Here is a 17,680-nt window from a genome sequence, read left to right as displayed (position 1 = left end):
ATATACCCCTCTGTTAAAGCCCTGTAATGCAGCACTTTCCTACAGCTGAGACTTTATCCGGGTCCGACAACCACTCCCTACCCTGGTTCTATCAGGCCCAGGATGGTAACAGTTTCCTTCATTGTTATTCCTACCCTGTTTCATCACCAAGGTCGGTGGTACTCTAAACCCTTCCTGTATCTTTGTCAATAATTTGTTCATTAAACCACCACCCCTTAAGTGTGACATCTGTTGCTTGCCAGGATCCTGGCTGATGGATGAAGGAATAACTTCTAAGACCATCAGTCTCCCCTAAATCCACTGGGAGAGCAACCATAGCTATGAAAGAGTAAAAGGCTTGGTTCTATTTCAATGATAATGTCCTTTCTTTTCTTCCGTGTCTAGGGGATAAAATCAAGAACACACAGACAGCACAGCTTACTGATATTCCCACTTTAACGCATGGAAGAGCCCCATTTTGGAAAGCAGAAAGAACATTCCTTATCGTTCAAAGTGACCCAACAAATAATGGGGAAAATGTAGACCTCCTTCCTTAGGATGTGTGAATTGTAATACCAAAAAACCAACCATGCCTTCTGCTCATTCTAGTCCCATTTCTTATTCAACTCTGTCACTTGATGGCTTTGTGGTACAGAATAAATGTCAAATTCCTTAGGTCCCAAATGCCATAGGTCCTACCTCATGGACTTTTGTGGACTTCTCCAAATTCATCTCTTGCCGTACCCCCCGCAACTCCCTGCATTCCACCTCAAACACCCTGGCCTCCTCTCCCTTGTTCTCACTGGAGTCTTTTGCCCCCGCTGTCTCTCTTCCTAGAAATCTCTGTACCCATCTCTGGAAATGACGAGTCCTTCTCAATATCGAGGTCTTAGCTCCAATGTCACCTCTTCAGAGAGACCTTCCCTGAGGAAGCTAAACTGTCACTCCATCACTCATCCTGTTTATCTTCACAGTACTCAAAATCATCTGAAATTACCTTTAAATGTTTTCTATCGCTCCCTTGTTGGAACATGTGCTCCAAAACATCAGTGGCCTTGTGTGTCTTATTCATTAAAATATCACTGTATGTGATGGCAACATAGAGCTGTTATTAAATTCTTAAATTTAAGGATATCGACTGACACTTATTCAAAACTTAGATGAGCCAGGCACTGTTCTAACTGTTCTATGTGTATTTATTCATTTTTAATTTCTAGAGGAATGGTCCGAAGTTGGCATTATTGCTATCTCAATTTTAATTAGCAATAATCGCGCCTCCGATAAACCTCATTGGCTACGATACTGCCACTGCGCAAAGCTGCTATCTCAATTTTAGAGGTGAGACAACCAAGACCTCCAAGAACTGTGAGTTTGATTATCCTCAGTCACAGATTATGGAGTTGATAAGTAACAGAGGAGAGTTTTGAACCCCGGCAGTTAGCTGTGGGGCCCGTGCTTTGATAACCATAGTCCATCCTCTGTCCCCACATGGGGGTGGGGGGTTGGGACTTTCTGTGTATGTTTCCTTGATTCTCACTCTTCCTCCTCACTTTTTGAGGCCCAATTGAATGTGACCCACATGCGTTTCAATATTTAACCAGACAGGATCCTTCTTTGCTATCCTATCTCCTACTATATGCATTTCAGTTTTTTTTAAATATGTTTAAATTTTTTATTTTTTATAAACATATATTTTTATCCCCAGGGGTACAGGTCTGTGAATCGCCAGGTTTACACACTTCACAGCACTCACCAAAACACATAGGAAATGACAGATGCTGGCAAGGATGCGGAGAAAGGGGAACCCTCCTACACTGTTGGTGGGAATGCAAGCTGGTGCAACCACTCTGGAAAACAGCATGGAGGTTCCTCAAAATGTTGAAAATAGAACTGCCCCATGACCCAGCAATTGCACTACTGGGTATTTACCCTAAAGATACTAACGTAGTGATCCAAAGGGGCATGTGCACCCGAATGTTTATAGCAGCAATGTCCACAATAGCCAAACTATGGAAAGAACCTAGATGTCCATCAACAGATGAATGGATAAAGAAGATGTGGTATATATATACAATGGAATACTATGCAGCCATCAAAAGAAATGAAATCTTGCCATTTGCGACAACATGGATGGAACTAGAGCATTTCAGTTTTGATACGTATTAACTCATGTCAGACACATGGGCTGATTTCCTATTTAATTGCTGAGTCTTTAAGGCAGAAATCCCCACTCCCACCTCCAGGGTCCAGCGGAGTGCTATATGGCACTCGGTAGCGGGTCTCTATTACACATGCTGCATTTCAGACACTCAAAAATTATTGAACAAATAGACTTTGGACTTCCAAGCCATGTATCTTGGTCCAGAGTTTACGTTTTGTCCCTAAGTTTCCAGATAGTACTTGAATCCGTGAACTCTACCAGGAAACATTGAGACAGGATGTGGCAGGAGCTCCATCATGAAGCCTGATTCTCACATCTCACACCGGTGTCCACAGAAAACTGGGGGAGATGAGAATACGTCTGGAGAAAGCGGCTGTACTGAGACCATTTGACAGAGAGGAGGCCGAGGACAGAGAAACAGAGGAAGGGCTTGGGACACGGCTCTGGACTCTGCAGCTCCTGAGAGGTGAGCGGGGAATCCAGCCTGGGGCAGCCACACCCAACACTTCAGTCAGGCCCCTCCTCTCAAGTCTCTCCTGTGGAAGTCCATTTGCCACCTCTCCGAGTTAGTTTCTCCTGGGCCGCCTACTCGGTATACCCTTCCTTCTCCCAGACACCTAACCAAATATAGCCACTGAGCTTAAAGAGTTTTCAAAAGGAAAATTGAATGTGTTAGGGATTAATTAGGAAACATGAGTTTCATTAAACGGCCTTTGGTTCTGACATGAAGCCTTGAAAGAACAAGGGGGATAAGGAAAGACAGCCCTGAAAAGAAAACAGGGCCAGTTGTTGATATGGAGTGTTCTCTGGAGCCCCTTGGAGGGAGAGTTTGTTTTGTTTTTCAAAACAGTGGGTGATAAAAGTGATGAAAATGGGTAAGAATCCTGCAGGAGTCACGGAGCCTGGCTGGTTCTAGGAAGAGAAGAAAAAACATCAAACACAGGATTTTTTTTTTTTCTTTCAATACAAGTATAATTAACACATAATGTTATATTTGCTCAGAGATGTTTAGGTCTTATAACCATATAATCAACTGATTTGATAAGAATAATTGTAATCCCAATAACAACCACCAGCTACTCATGCTATTGAAATTCAGGTGAGAAAAATAATTGTTTTTGTAAACACGGGACAATCTAGTCCTAGGAAGAGGCTCTCCCCAATGCTGGTAAATTAGTTTCTTTGGTGGTGGGAGGGTTCTCAAGAGCCCAGTTGCCCTGCTTTTGCAGATCAGGCCAAGGTTCTCCTCCTGGATGGGTCAGCTTAAATTCTTCCTCCCACCCTCCTGCTCCAACCTCCACTGCATTCCTATCTCTCTTTGGCTCAGACATTTAAATTAATGGAGGAGCCATCTTTGGCTCAAAAATGTAAATTAATATTTGGATTATTCTCTGAATATCTATCATGCGTTACTTCTCTCCTGTCAAGATTACGGACTCGCAGAGAAGGGGAACTCCCACATGCCTTTAGAGCCCAGTAAGGATAGGGATGGCCACAGACCTGACCTTCTGTGAAGGTTGAGTTGAATTAGAATGAACTTTGCCAAAAGGCTTTGTGGAATGTTGACAGATGTTGTGCAGGTGCGTGAGGCAGGAGGGAAGGGGCTGGCAGGTCTCTCTGGTCAAATCCATTTGGAAACACTGGACTAAACAAAGTTTAACAGGTTTCCTCCCTTCAGGGCTCCCTCAGCCCTTTGATATGCAAATGTTGTTATGAGCCCCCCCAAGAGGGGGCTTTCCTGGGCTATATTTGCAGACCTGGCTGGCCTTAGGAACCTTTAGTTCACAGAGAAACTTAGAAAATCAGTAATCCACTGAAGACCCTTGGGAAGAATTGAACTTAATTAAATAAATTATAGATCAAAAGGAGCCTTTCAAGATGAATTTTCCTATGCCCCTTCAGCTTCCTCATATGAAAAACGGGGACCATAGTGCCACCTACCTCAAAAGGTTACCACAGAGACTAAATAAATGAATATATTTCAAGTACCTGAAATATCCACAGATGTTAATTATTACAAATTGATAGGTGACGATTGGAAGTTCCTACAGCCTATGACTGAAGGGTTCAGAGTCAAGGTTTTGAATTCAGACCAAGGTTCAGCAAGTCAGGTGGTACAACTTTTCTTCTCTTATCCTCCACTTCCTTGTCTGTAAAATGGGCCTGATGATAGCCACTTTCATGGAGCTGTTATGAGAGGTAGAAGGTGCAACGTGAGGGCTTAATCCAGATATCGGGTACCCGGGGCGTATCCAGTCAGTGGTAGCTCATAGTTGGAGATGACCTTCACTGAACGTTTCCTAGGTGTGAACGGTTTCTAAAGGCGGATGTGTATTAACACATGACCTTGATAAACTTAAGAGGTAGGTGCCTTTCCAACCCTACTTTACAGAAGGGAAATTGAAGATCAATGAGGTAAAACAACTTGCACAAGTTCACATGGCCAAAGAGTGGGACGGTTGGGGGTCAAACCCCATCAGGCTGATGCCAGGGCAAGTTCTCTCAGCGGCTGGGCCATCTTGTCCCACTTGTCCCTGTCCCAGCCAGGTCCTTGTCCAGCGCGTGACGAGGTGACGACATGACATCTACCTCAACACCTCACGAATGGCGTTGGCTGAGGCAGGTTCTTGGTTCCTGGCTCATTGTTTCTGGTGTGTTCAAGACGGGATGCATCTGCCCTAAGTCTGCCTTAGACTCAGGGATCCGGTAAAGGATCTCGGTCAAAGCATTCTGCATGTGTGTGTGGGCAGCAAGGCCCTTGCCCCCAGGACTGAGGAAGCTGCAGCCATACCGTGTGGTTTGTAGAGGCCTCGTCTTCATCCCTGTGTCCAGGCCTATCCAGGCAGAGAGAATCCAAAGCCAGAGAGTCTAAGGATGCTATGAGGGTAAAGGTCTGGATATAGTGGTCCCCAGTCCCTGCCCAGAGAGGCCCAGGGTCCTGGACACTCACAGAGTCAGCCTAGCTTGGATACCGTCCTAAGAAAACACATGGGGAAGAGAACATCATACCTACCATCTCTTCACAAGGAAACTATTTTTTAATAAGTTTTTTTTTTTTTAAGATTTTATTTATTTATTTTTGCAAGAGAAAGAGAAAGAGAGAGAGCATGAGTTGTGGGGCGGAAGGAGAAGCAGACTCCCCGCTGAGCAGGAAGCCTGATGCAGAACTCCATCCCAGGATCCTGGGTTTATGACCTGAGCCAAAGACAGACGCTTAACCGACTGAGCCACCCAGGCATCCAGGAAGCTTTGACCTACAACAGAGGCAATCATTTTCCCTCTCCAAGCAAACTGAGACTGAGAGGAAGAAAGTGGTTTGTCTTTGGTCACAGAGCCAGCAAGCTGCAAAATAGGGACTTGGACACGAGTGCCTTCACTTCAAACCCTGCTCTATCTGTACTTCTCTGAACATGCCCAGAAAATGTAGAGGGGTCAGAAGGAAGGAACTGTGAGTGAACTCAGGGCAGATCAATCTACAGAGAGCTTTTATCTGCGGATGTGATGCAACTTGGGCTTAACTAACACCAGCGAGTTCAGAGATGCCCAGGATAATAAGCTCTGCCTATGTCCAATTCTCTCTAGAGTTATAAGCTGAGACCAAGACATCCATCTTTCTTCCTTCCAAGGAGTCACCTGATGGGAACTGGGGTCATGTCAGCATTTCCAGGAGGCGTATTTATGTAGTGCTTTTATCAAGCGAAGCCATGGCCACGATCCCACAGCAGGGCTGGGTCAGGCAATTGAAGCATTACATCATCTCACTTGAGCTGCTTTGGAAAGAGGAGCCAGGAGAAAAGGGGAAAGGGTCCAGGATGGTAGGGAGGGAAAAAAAAAAAAAAACCAACAAAACCTCATGTGTCGAGCAGCTAAAATATGCTAGATTTCCAATCAGTTGCCTCACATTATCTGATCCAATCTTACCTGAGTCCCACAGAGTAGGCATGAAAAACAAGTTGCACAGATGAAGAAATTAGTCAGGAGGATTAAGGATGCTCTGCAGTCTGGTATCTGTGATTCAGACCTAGCTTTCTCTCAAATTCTGACACCTGTCCTATTTCTGTTATTTCTCTCGGCCTCTGTGTCTTCAGAGAACTGTACTGATTCTCCCATTTAACTGATTTCACGTGAATTCCTCCACCTTCCTGAACCTCAGTTTTGTTGTCCAAAAGCAGTAATAGGTCCCCCCTCCCCTGAAGATTGGCGGGACATCAAGGTCACAATTTTGATCTTATGGATAATATGCAGTATTTTTGTAACTAGGAACAAGGGCTTCAAAAAAAAAGGGAAAGCACTGAGTATATATATTTGCCTCTTTTCCTCTCTCTCTATGTACATGTATGTATGTATATATAAATATGTGCAGATCCATTCACATACACTTATAAACACACACTTACAGTGTGCATATATGTATATAATTAAGTATATATACTGTATATAGTAATACACACATTGTATATAGTTAACTATATATGACTATTGTCTCTAATCCCTCCATAAAGTCTTTCATAAACTATTTGGCAATGTGTGCTTCTTTTTCTGATGTGTCGATCTTCTTGTGTTTTCCTTTTGGGGGATAAGAATACTGCTTTAAATCATGGAGTACCTTACCTTGAAAGGATTCATTTAACATCCTTCTTAACATTCCAATCTAATCGTGTCACTTAATGATTTATCTTTGTGGTTTTGTGCAAAGCGAACAGTACTTTGGGAGTTCTTCCTTCCTGCATCAAAGCTGAGCTTGTCAAGGATCTATTTCCAGAGTGGTGGTGGTAGGAACATGGTCACTGGTGCTAGCTCTGGTTCAAATCCTGGCTCTGCCTCTTACCTCCTATGTGAGCTAGAATACATTATGATCCCTTCTAGATGTAAAATTAGAGACGATTAATGCCTGCCTCTTAGTGTTTGTAAAATGCTCAGAACAGGGCCTGATATGTAGTAAGCGCTCAATAAACATTACCATAATTATTTTACTCCAGCTCTAGGAACACAGAAGAGATGATAGTAAATTATTTCTGACCATCGTTTGTTTAAACTTGCTCTCAGGTATGACTAACAGGGTCAGTTTAGAAATGCCTTTGACCTGGGATGCCTGGGTGGCTCAGCTGGTTAATCCTCTGCCTTCAACTCAGGCCATGATCCAGGGGTCCTGGGATCGATTCCTGCACTGGGCTCTCTGATCAGTGGAGCGACTGCTTCTCCTTCTGCCTGCCACTCCCCTGCTTATGCATGCTCTTTCTCTCTCTGACAAATAAATAAAGAAATAAAATCTTAAAAAAATAAAAGTAAAATAAATGCATTTGACCAGATAAGTCATTGCTGAAGTGAGGGATCACGCAACTAAACTCGCAAATAAATGTGATTGCAAACTAGTACTTTGAGGGAATTAGTGCTTTGAGGGAAAATGAGTAAGATACTCTGAGAGAGTAACACATACATATTATATCTAGGGATTTCAAAAAGGCCTCCTCAAGGAGGAAACATTTCAGGGGAGGCTGGGGGGTGATAAGAGAGGTTGCCCAGGCTAAGGGTTAAGAGCAGGGAGCAGGGCCATAAAGGCCTGAGCCCTAAAAGAGCCTGGGATCTTTGGGGAGGAGCAGTATGGCTGGATTGTGGTGAATGAGGGAGCGTGAAGGGACAGATGAGGGGAGAGAGAAAGACAGGGAGGGATTCAAGTGGGGCTCCACAGATCATGAAGAGTGCATATTTTCGTCTGAGAAATGGGATGCTCCAGGAGGGCTTTGTGCAGACAAACCCTACACTCGACACTCTACACACCGAACACTCTAGCACTTGGTAGAAGCCCAGACTGGTGGCCGTGTATCAGGAGCAGGCGTAAAAACCATCTGAGGGGCTGTTGCTAGAAGCAGGCAGGAGGCGACGGTGGTTTAGTCTAGGGTGGTGTTGAAAACGCAGATAAGTAGATGGTTTCAAGAGAGGCATGTGGGAGGTGGGCGGTGGGGAGATGGGGGTGCCTAGAGTCCCAGGAAACACGCTTTGAGATTTAATGTATTGAAATAATTTGCAATAAGACAGGGATAGAATCAAATCATTGCATGGGCCTCACTGGAAGGCCTGTCTAGATTAAACATTTAGTAAAGCTATCTCCAAGTGCAATAATCCGTCTAAGGGGATAATAGACTATTTGATTTTGGAAATGTTCAAAAAGAGTATGGGTCCCCATCTGTAGGAGATTTTATGAAAATGGCTTGGGATTCTCCCTCAAGGACGTATTTCAGGGTTTGGGGAAAGAATATGTGTCAGAATATCCATAGCTGACTTAATTATCAGCCTAGCTAACACTTATGGGGAGCTCCTCGTACACCAGTTTTAAATGCTTAGTGGATTCATTCATTCAGCCCTCGCACCTGGTCTATGAGCTAACACTGATATCATCCGCATTTTACCAGCAAGGCAGCAGAGATACAGAAATATTAAGTGATTTCCCCCGGGTCACACTGTTGGCAGGTGGGTAGAAGCAAGATTCAAACGCACACACTAAAAACTCGACGGTGAGGGATAGGGCAGTGCCTTGTAACACAGTCATTCTGCAGAACATCCTTATGTCATTAAACACAGTGTCAGGAAGACTAGGCAGTAAAAATGTAAAAGGGTTAAAAATCACTGGTGCCTAGACCACAATTCCCACTGCATACAAAGCATACACTGATACACAGAAAATGAAATTTAAAAAAAAAGGGGGGGAGAGGGGACAGTAGGGTGAAGGGAATATAGCTGACGTTTTTTCCTCTTTCTTCTTCCAAATTTTCCCCAGCGTGGTGATACTACATTTGTTCACAAAATATAATTGCAATTCAAACCAGATGATACCCTGTGCCCCGAAAAAAGCTGGAGGAGGCTGGACTTCTGAGAAATTTCCCGACATGGAAATTCTACAATTCTTGGAGAGCGGGCTTTTTATGGGCCAACGGGGTATGTGGTACGGGTATCTGATGAAGACGAATCAGTCACAAATGAAATGCAAAATCTCAAGTGAAAACTTCTATTTTGATTTAACAGTCAATAATCCAAACTAAACACCAGTCGATTAAGACAAATATGTTTTTGAGGACTCACAGCTCGGTGTGATTAGTCACACATCCCTGACAAAGTTGCTATACTTCCATAAATATGTTTTTAATGATCAGATGGTATTTGTCTAATGCACGCTATCTCTCCCATTAAGTCGAAATTAAATGCACCGTTTACTGTGTCATATGCCTTCGTGGTTCCAACAATCCTCTCTTCCCTTGTCTTTTGAGCTCTGACGACAATTTGCAATGCAGCTGTGTAACATCTGGTCACCGAGAAAATGCTCCTGGAGACGTTTACAGTCTCCGAGTTTGACGGGTCCTGAAACAGAATGCGAAGCTGTTTCTCATCAACTTTTCCCAGATGACGAAGACCATCTAAGGAAAACGTATTTGGGAAATAACCATGTGTCTGCCATTTTCCCCCACTTGGAGCCTGGGGAATATTCCATAAAAAGGCAAGACATCTCGCTGCAGGGGGAAGAAAAGAGAGAGAGAGAACACATCAAGGTGTCACCTACTTTTTTTTTCATTTATTAACAACTACCTGACCCCAGAGTAGCTGATTCAGGACACAGCAGCCCTGTTTCTCAGGAGGGTGTACTCAGTTGTGGTGAGATGCATAATAATACTGCTTTCTTTCCTTTTGAAGACATTCTTTTTGACGACATTTCCGATTATAAGACACACTACTGATTTATTAAGAGCCCCTTGGGAAAAGGAGAGAATCACTACATTAATGTCTATGTCAGTTGTAAGACATCCTAATTTCAGATCTGTTTAAAGTGTGGGGGAGAAAAAGATAGACCTCAAAATTTAGGAAATCCGATATGTGATATATCTAAACTGGCAAAAAGGGGCTGTGTTAAAGTTTCCGTTTTCCTTTGTTCTCAAAATGAACCTGTACATTAGAACTTTTTATCTCTTTTTCACAGATGAGGAAACTGGGTCTCAGAGGTGAAGAGTGCTGATGGCAGAAGTGAGGTTCTTGACAGCTCTTCGCAAGCATGTCTTCACATGAGGGAGAAATGCTACCTTCCTAGCACCAGAGCCTGGGGGAGGTGGAAGGCACCAAATTTGGAGACTCGACAGGCTGAGCCCCTTCCCAAAATCTGTCCCTTATCAGTGACACAGTTTGTGTTAGAGGCTGGCTTGTGTGGACTCGGTAGTTACCTACAGTGGCTGGTAAAGGTATTTCCAATGTAAGGTTCATGATTCACTCATTTAAAAAAATCCATTGGAATCTCAATGAATACTTGCCAGCTGTTTCGTTCTTTGTCCCTGCTCTAGGAGCATCAGTCGGTAACCACCACCAAGCCTCTCGTGGTCCCCACTTGTGATGTTCTTACCACTTCTGTACTTAACAGTTTGTATTTGTAGCAGGTTTGTGAGGTAAATAAATTACAGGTGGGGAAATAGAGACACCAAGAAAGAAATAACTTGCTCAAGATCTGGAATTCAAATCCGGATATTCTGATTCCAGAGCAGGGTTTTAAGTGAGTACGGTAGCCTACTTTCAGGACACAGTGGGAAAAATATGGGGGGGGGGGCGTATGTTCTTTTCCCTTGAGGAGTTTGAAAACCAGTAAGTGAGATAATATTAAAACATCCCAGATAGGGGTGCCTGGGTGGCTCAGTGGTTTAGGCTCTGCCTTTGGCTCAGGTCATGGTCTCAGGGTCCTTGGATCGAGCCCCGCATAGGGCTCTCTGCTCGGTGAGGAGCCTGCTCCCTCCTACTGCTTGTCTCTCTGCCTACTTGTGATCTCTCTCTCTGTCAAATAAATAAATAAAATCTTAAAAAAAAATAATCCCTGATAACAAGAGGAAAATGTCACCCAGTGGTTATTAACCCATTTTACAGATGAGTAAGTTGAGCCTAAAGCTGTAACAAGTCAGTGAAACAATTCTAACCCAGGGTTTTTAAGCCCTATTTACATTCTCTTTCTACCTCCACAATTGTATCTGCCTCCTCATTTCATTTTTGAGAGGGGATCCAGGCCCCAGTGATATTCAGTAACTGTCCCAATATGAAAGGTTTATCAAACTTTGATGATGTGACTCCACCCAGTGATTGATGTCTGAAATTCCAGGGGTGGCTTATGACAGCTGAAAGCTCTGTCTTCTAGATCCCCATATTTTCTCCATCCCCGTCACTTCCTGCCCAGCACTCACTCACCCCTGGTCATAAATATTGCCTGCCACTTTTATGATTATTGGTGGTTAGATATGATGAATTCTGATACTAGTCAACTGTGGAGGAGATATTAAATACATTAGCTAATTTTCCCTTAATGCCTCATCCAATATGAATCAATATTGGTTTAATAATTAACATGTTTAAACATTTTTATGTATATTTCATGATGAGACGATCTATGTTTATTTTATGAAGATGAAATATTTAGCTCCCTGCCACGGACGGCAAAGCCATTCCAACTTGGAGCTTTCTCTTTGGCCTGCTCTGGGGCCATCTTTTCATGTCCTGGGAGAGCTGGCTGGTTCTCACAGACTGTAACCCGGTAGAGGATGCTGACTTCATAATGAGAAATTCAAAGCAACTGGAAAGAGACAAGGGTAATGCTGAGGAGGGAGTTCTGAGAGGAGCCTACTGGAAGAATGGTTCCAGCTCCCATCTCTGCCCTAGTTCAGCCCCAGACTAAATGCATGGAGAGAGGATTGGCGGGCTCTTAATAAGAATCACCTCCCTCGCTAAGGGAAAGAGGGTATTGCAGATTTAGAGTGGTGGTTTTCAACCAGGGGTGGCTTTTGCCCACACTGGGACATTTGGCAATGTCTGGAGCTATTTTTGGTCATCACAACTGGAGGTTAAGTTACAGGCATCCATGAGGTAGAGGCTAGGGATCCCGCTAAATATCCTACAGTACTCAGGACAGGTCTCCACAGCAAAGAATCATCTCATCCAAAACGCCAGTGGTACCATCACTGAGAAACTCCGATTTGCAGTCAAACTGTGCGAGCCCTGCCTCTTAGTACTGCTAGGAGGTGTTGTGTGAATTTAGGAAGTTCCAGGTTCTTACCTTCCTCAGTTTTCAATTGGGGTAATAATCATAGAGCTACCTAATTTATGAAATTAGGTACACTTTTTTTTTTGGAGAGAGAGCACGAGTGAGTGGAGGGGAGGGTAGGGGAAGAAGGAGAGAAAGAATCCTAACCAGGCTCTACACTCAGTGCAGAGCCCGACTCAGGGCTTGATATCATGATCCTGAGATCACGCATGACCTGAGCTGAAATCAAAAGTCAGCTCAGTCGGATGACTTGCCCCAAGTTCGGTGTAAATTAAATGAGATAGTAGATATCGAGTCCAAGTGTTTCATGTACAGGGAAAAGCGCAGGACGTCCTGCTGAGCCTGGGATTGTGGGAAGGACTGGAAAACTCTCAACAGGAAGGGAATGAGATAGATTACCCAAAATGGCCACAATTCTTAAAGCCTCCATATCCCATCTTTATAATGTGACTTGTTCCTTCGTGTATGAGCCTAGGTTTCAAGAGGCTGTGGGGCTTCCATGTGTTCTCCTGGAAGCTGACCACTAAGTGAACATGCTGGCCCACTGAAGAATAGGGGAGCACCTGGGGCAAAGGGGAGTTATTCCAGCAGAGGCCATTTCAAGACCAGACACATGATTAGACCACAGGACACCATCCAGTTAAGTCTGCCCCAAAGTGACAACTGGCAGAATAATGAGCATAAGAGTTGTTTTAAGCCACTACACTTGGGAGTGACTTGTTACACAGCAAAGGCTAGCTGAGATAGTGACCTTGAGTTTATTCCCCAGGGCTGGGAGGACATAACCTAGAGACAAGGACAGAGGGTGCAAAAGGATCAAAATGGAAGACAGCAGAATTCCTAACAGAACCTGAATGAAAAACTGATTTCCTTTAAGAAGCCCTTTTGGATTTTCTCCTTGGACAATAAATGTTTATTTTTAATTTTTTATTTCTTTTCAGTGTTGCAGAATTCATTGTTTATGCACCACACCCAGTGCTCCATGCAGTACGTGCCCTCCATGATACCCATCACCAGGCTCACCCAACCCCCAACCTCTTCCCCTCCCAAACCCTCAGATTGTTTTTCAGAGTCCATAGTCTCTCATGGTTTTTTTAAAGGTAAAAAAGAAAACTCTTCCTCACCCCTCTTTTCTTCCTTCTCATGCCCTTTACCATCAGCAGAGCCTGGTGAACTAGCAACTCTGTCCAGGACCTCATGATTTAGAACTGTGCTGTCTAACATAGTAGCCACTAGCCACATGGGACTATTTAGATTTAAGTTGATTAATTAATTATAGTAAATGAAACTGAAAATTCTGTTCTGCAGTCACACTGGCCACATTTCAGGTGCTCACGTGCCACCTATGCCAACTTGGATGTATAACATTTGTATCATCCAAAAGAAAAAAAAAAATCTACCGAGACTGGTGTTTGGAAGGTCACTTCTGGCTCTTCTTTGGGGAAAAGAGGCTTGAGGGCTTTATGGAACCAAAAGAGTATGCTCACTGGGAGTAGACAGCCCAAGTTTCAGACCTTGTGTCAGGAACCCAGTAGCTCAGAATGATCTGTGGGGACAGCTCCAAGTCTCTTAGTAAGGCCTCGTCCATGGATCTCTCTCCTTGAGCATGAATTCTGAGGCTCATGTCATCCCTCTGTGTCCAACAACTGACTGTAGGGGTAGACCTGTGGGCTGGGGTTTTCTCACATAAGGACACAGGGGCCCTCTTGATGTAAGGAAGAGCTTGGGCAAAAAGAGAAGAAATGTGGATTTCAGACCAAGAACCTAGATCTCTAATCTCACTTTGAACCTCACAAATGTTGCAGGCAGATCTTCTTATCACCTCTACTTTGTGGCCGAATAGTAATTGTATTTGTTTCCATTGTTTTAGCAAATTACCACAAATGTAAGTGGTTGACACAACACAGATTCATTATCTTATACTGCTGGAAGTCAGAAGTTGGAAATGGGTCTCCCTGTGCTAACATCAAGGAGTTGGCAAGGCTGTGTTTCTTTCTAGAGATTCTATGGTAAAGAATCCATTTCCTTGCCCTTTCTAGTTTCTATAGAAACTAAGTCTTTTGGGTTCTTCACCCAGTTCCAATGTGTGTATGGTGGGGAGGAGTTTCCAGAGCACCAAGCTGGGTGTCCTGTAATTCAACTCAATTCTGACACTCTCCACCATAAGATAGCTTCAAATTCCACAGGTTAAGGGCTCTAGTCCCACAAGATCACCTGCCATCAGTCATCAGTCCAGGTTGTTACCTGTGGTTCTGACCAACAAGCTACAAATTAGAGGTTCCAGCTACCCTCTTCAACTTAGGACACCAATTGCAAGCCTAGGTTACTACCCAAGCTTCTCACCACGGGCTATAGATCAGAGGTTCCCACAAACCCTTCCTTGTGTTTAATTACTTAGCTAGAGTGGCTCACAGAACTCAGTAAACCTGTTTACTCACCGGATCGGCAGTTTATTATAAAAGGATATAACTCAGGAACAGCCAGAGGGAAGAGATGAATAGGGCAAGGAATGTGGGAAGAGTGAACCACCAGCTCTAAATTTTCATGCATTCACCAACTGCAAAGCTCTCAGGAACCTAACCTTTTGGGGCTTTATGGAGGTTTCATTATATCGGCATGACTGACTACATCGTTGGCCATTGGTGATTGATTCAAACTCCAGCCCCTCTTGTCTCCCTGAAAATCAGGGAGTGGGACAGCAAGTTCCAAACCTCTCCAAATTATGGTCAGATCCCCTGGCAAACAGCCCCCATTCTAAAGTGCCTCCCAAAGGTCACCTCATTAGCATAAACCCAGTTGTGAAAAGGGGCTCCTTATAGATAACAAGACACCCATTTCACATTTATGGCTTTGAAATGATTTCAGGAACTGAAAACTAAAGACCAAATATAAAAAATGATGCTCCCAATGCTCTTATCTCTCAAGGAATCCCAAGAGTTTGAGGAGCTTTGAGTCAGAAACTGTGGAGAAAGAACAAATATATATTATAAACGTATTTTGTTTAACTGAATGGCCAAATATATATTTCTTGTAAATTATAATACTGCAGTAGGCAAACCACATTATTTGGTGGGTGGTTCTTTCCATCACCTTTGAAGCCAACAATACCAGAAGTTGTGAGAAGTGTTTGCATCTTGGATATATTTCAAAGGATAGTCAGGGAAGTTTGCTGATGAATTGGATGGAGAATGTGAGGAAGAAAGGATGAGCCCAGAGTTATGCTTTGAAGAACTGGAAACAAAGAGTTACCATTTACTACAAAAGGGCATGTGTAGGTGGGCCTGGTGTCTAGGGAATTTTCTGAACAACGGGAGATATTGTTTCATTTCTTATATTAATTAGTAAGATTTTCCAGAGGAGGGAAATACGATTTTGAGAAACCAGGATGATTTCCAGATTATAAGAGCAGTGACTTTGAGCAGAAGTTGGATTGGGGGTAGAAGAAAAGCAGGGGTGGCATCTAGAGGCAGAAGTGTACAGATCCATCTTAGATAAAAATATGAACAATTGATCTATAGTAATCAGAGGGAAAGCCAAGGGTATGGGCACAAACCTAGTAGGCTGGTAGATAGTCTCATGGATTTTCTAGTGAAATAGGTAGCAAAGTCTGAGCAAAGAGTGGGAAGTGGGGGAAGAGATACCAGAGATGTGAGAGCAACAGATAAGAAACGAAATAATCCCAAGGAATGGACTAGGAAAATGTGGTAGAATTCAAACCCAGGTCCAGTAGGTTCCGGTATCGCAAATTTCTCATAGACTATATAGTTTTAAAATTATACTGCAAGTCAATAGATCTTATTCCAATTTGATTAATGAGCAAGACAAAAATTTCAGGGTTTTGTGGCCCAAGACCACTGGGTTTACGATGCTGCAAAGTCAGCTTTCACACTAAACCTTCAGACAGCTGATTCCCAGCCCCATGAACCTATTCACAAATCTTCCTACAGAGGAAGGAAGCGCCGTGGAAGACGCCCCGCAAAGAGGAAGTGAGGTACCGCATGCATCCCCCACTGACCCCTGCCTGGAATGATGGCAAATATAAACAAACCAAAACAACAACAAAAACAACAAACAACAATAAACAAAAAACGACAACAACAACAAAAAGCCCCAAACAAACCCAAAAATGTATCTGCACGTTTCTGTGGGTCGTCTCCGCTACGTTTTGTTCTACTGTCACTGCCGGATCCTTTATGCACTTACCCCTTTTGACTTCAGCTTTCTTTATTTCTCAGGTCAAGTTGAAGGGACGGATGTAAGAATAGCTTTGATCTGCCCCTGTGAGTCAGTGACACGTGGCAGGATATCTCTGTGCTGAGGGCTTTGAAAAAGGGCTGTACTTTCCTGGAAAAGATGAACTCAGGATAAAACATCTGCACTTTTTTTTTTTTTTTTTCTTGCCCAGGGTTCTATCCCTTCATTTTTTTTTTTTCCCCTTCTTCATCCTGTGCAATATGATTCATAGCTAAATATGCCACTTAATGGAAACTTTGGGTTCCAAGTAACATTTTATGATTTCAAGTCTTAGAGAATCTTTCTTTGGGTTGAAAGAGACTTTGGAGGCTGCCACGCCCTGTCTCCCTTTGCTCGAATGAGACTGGAAGTGTCAGCAAATGCAGGGCCTGAAATCATGGCCCATTCATCCCCATGGAGCGCTGTTGGAAGGTTCCAGAAGGTTGCTTCTTCACATTTCTGCGTGGGCCATGACAAGCGAAACAGGGTTCACAGTTTCCCAGCTAGACTCCTCAGCCCTACAATGACATTTGCAAATAACATTAGGGAAAACATTTTTTTCCCCTTGTTTTTGATGTCCAACGCTTAAAGTTTCTTTAAAGGTTGTATTCTAAAAAGGTTGAGTTCATGGTGAGTCAGTGTCTCAGACAGACTGCAGGGCTATTTAAAAACTAGCCCCATGACTTCTAATCCCTCCACCGCAAAAGGCAGTGATAGACCCCAGAGAAAACCGGTTGCCATAAAGAGAAAGTGGGGAAGCAGACAAGGCGGCTTTCGACCTTCAGAGAACATGCGGATCTCAGCAACAAGCCCTTTCCATTCACCGCCTCCCTGTCTTACTTGAAAAAGTAAGGGCATCTGGGCTTGCTGTCTGCCTTCTCTCCTGCTCCAGGATCCCATATCATTTTACCTTGTGCTCCTCATCTGTGAATCTCTCTGCTTCTCTTAGCTGACTTTATTTCATCAGCTGTACCCTCCATTTCCGACATATCCAGCTGTATTTTGTGACCCTCACCTTCCTCTCAATAAAGACATCTCTCCCACGACTGCTGTGCCTGGTGCTGTGTTGTCCCTCTCTCACTCGCTCTTTCTTGAGTCCTTCAAAGATGAATCATGCAAAGACATTCTCTCCCTTGATTGTTGCTGCATTCTGATCTTCCATGAATTCTGCAGCCCAATAAATTCGGTCTCCTCTCCTAAAAGTCCAGTTGTATTTCCCTGCCAAGGGTACAAACTACCTCCTAATTAAA

At 43.6% G+C, this 17,680-nt stretch overlaps 1 pseudogene; it reads right to left on the bottom strand.

Annotated features, from left to right (window-relative positions):
* Positions 1–1,170: 1,170 nt before the first annotated feature.
* Positions 1,171–1,299, bottom strand: LOC116571279 (annotated as a pseudogene).
* Positions 1,300–17,680: the final 16,381 nt, after the last annotated feature.

This window comes from Mustela erminea, chromosome 12 (genome assembly GCF_009829155.1).
Source record: "Mustela erminea isolate mMusErm1 chromosome 12, mMusErm1.Pri, whole genome shotgun sequence".
Classification (NCBI taxonomy): domain Eukaryota; kingdom Metazoa; phylum Chordata; class Mammalia; order Carnivora; family Mustelidae; genus Mustela; species Mustela erminea.
This window is presented reverse-complemented; position numbering and strand designations above follow the sequence as displayed.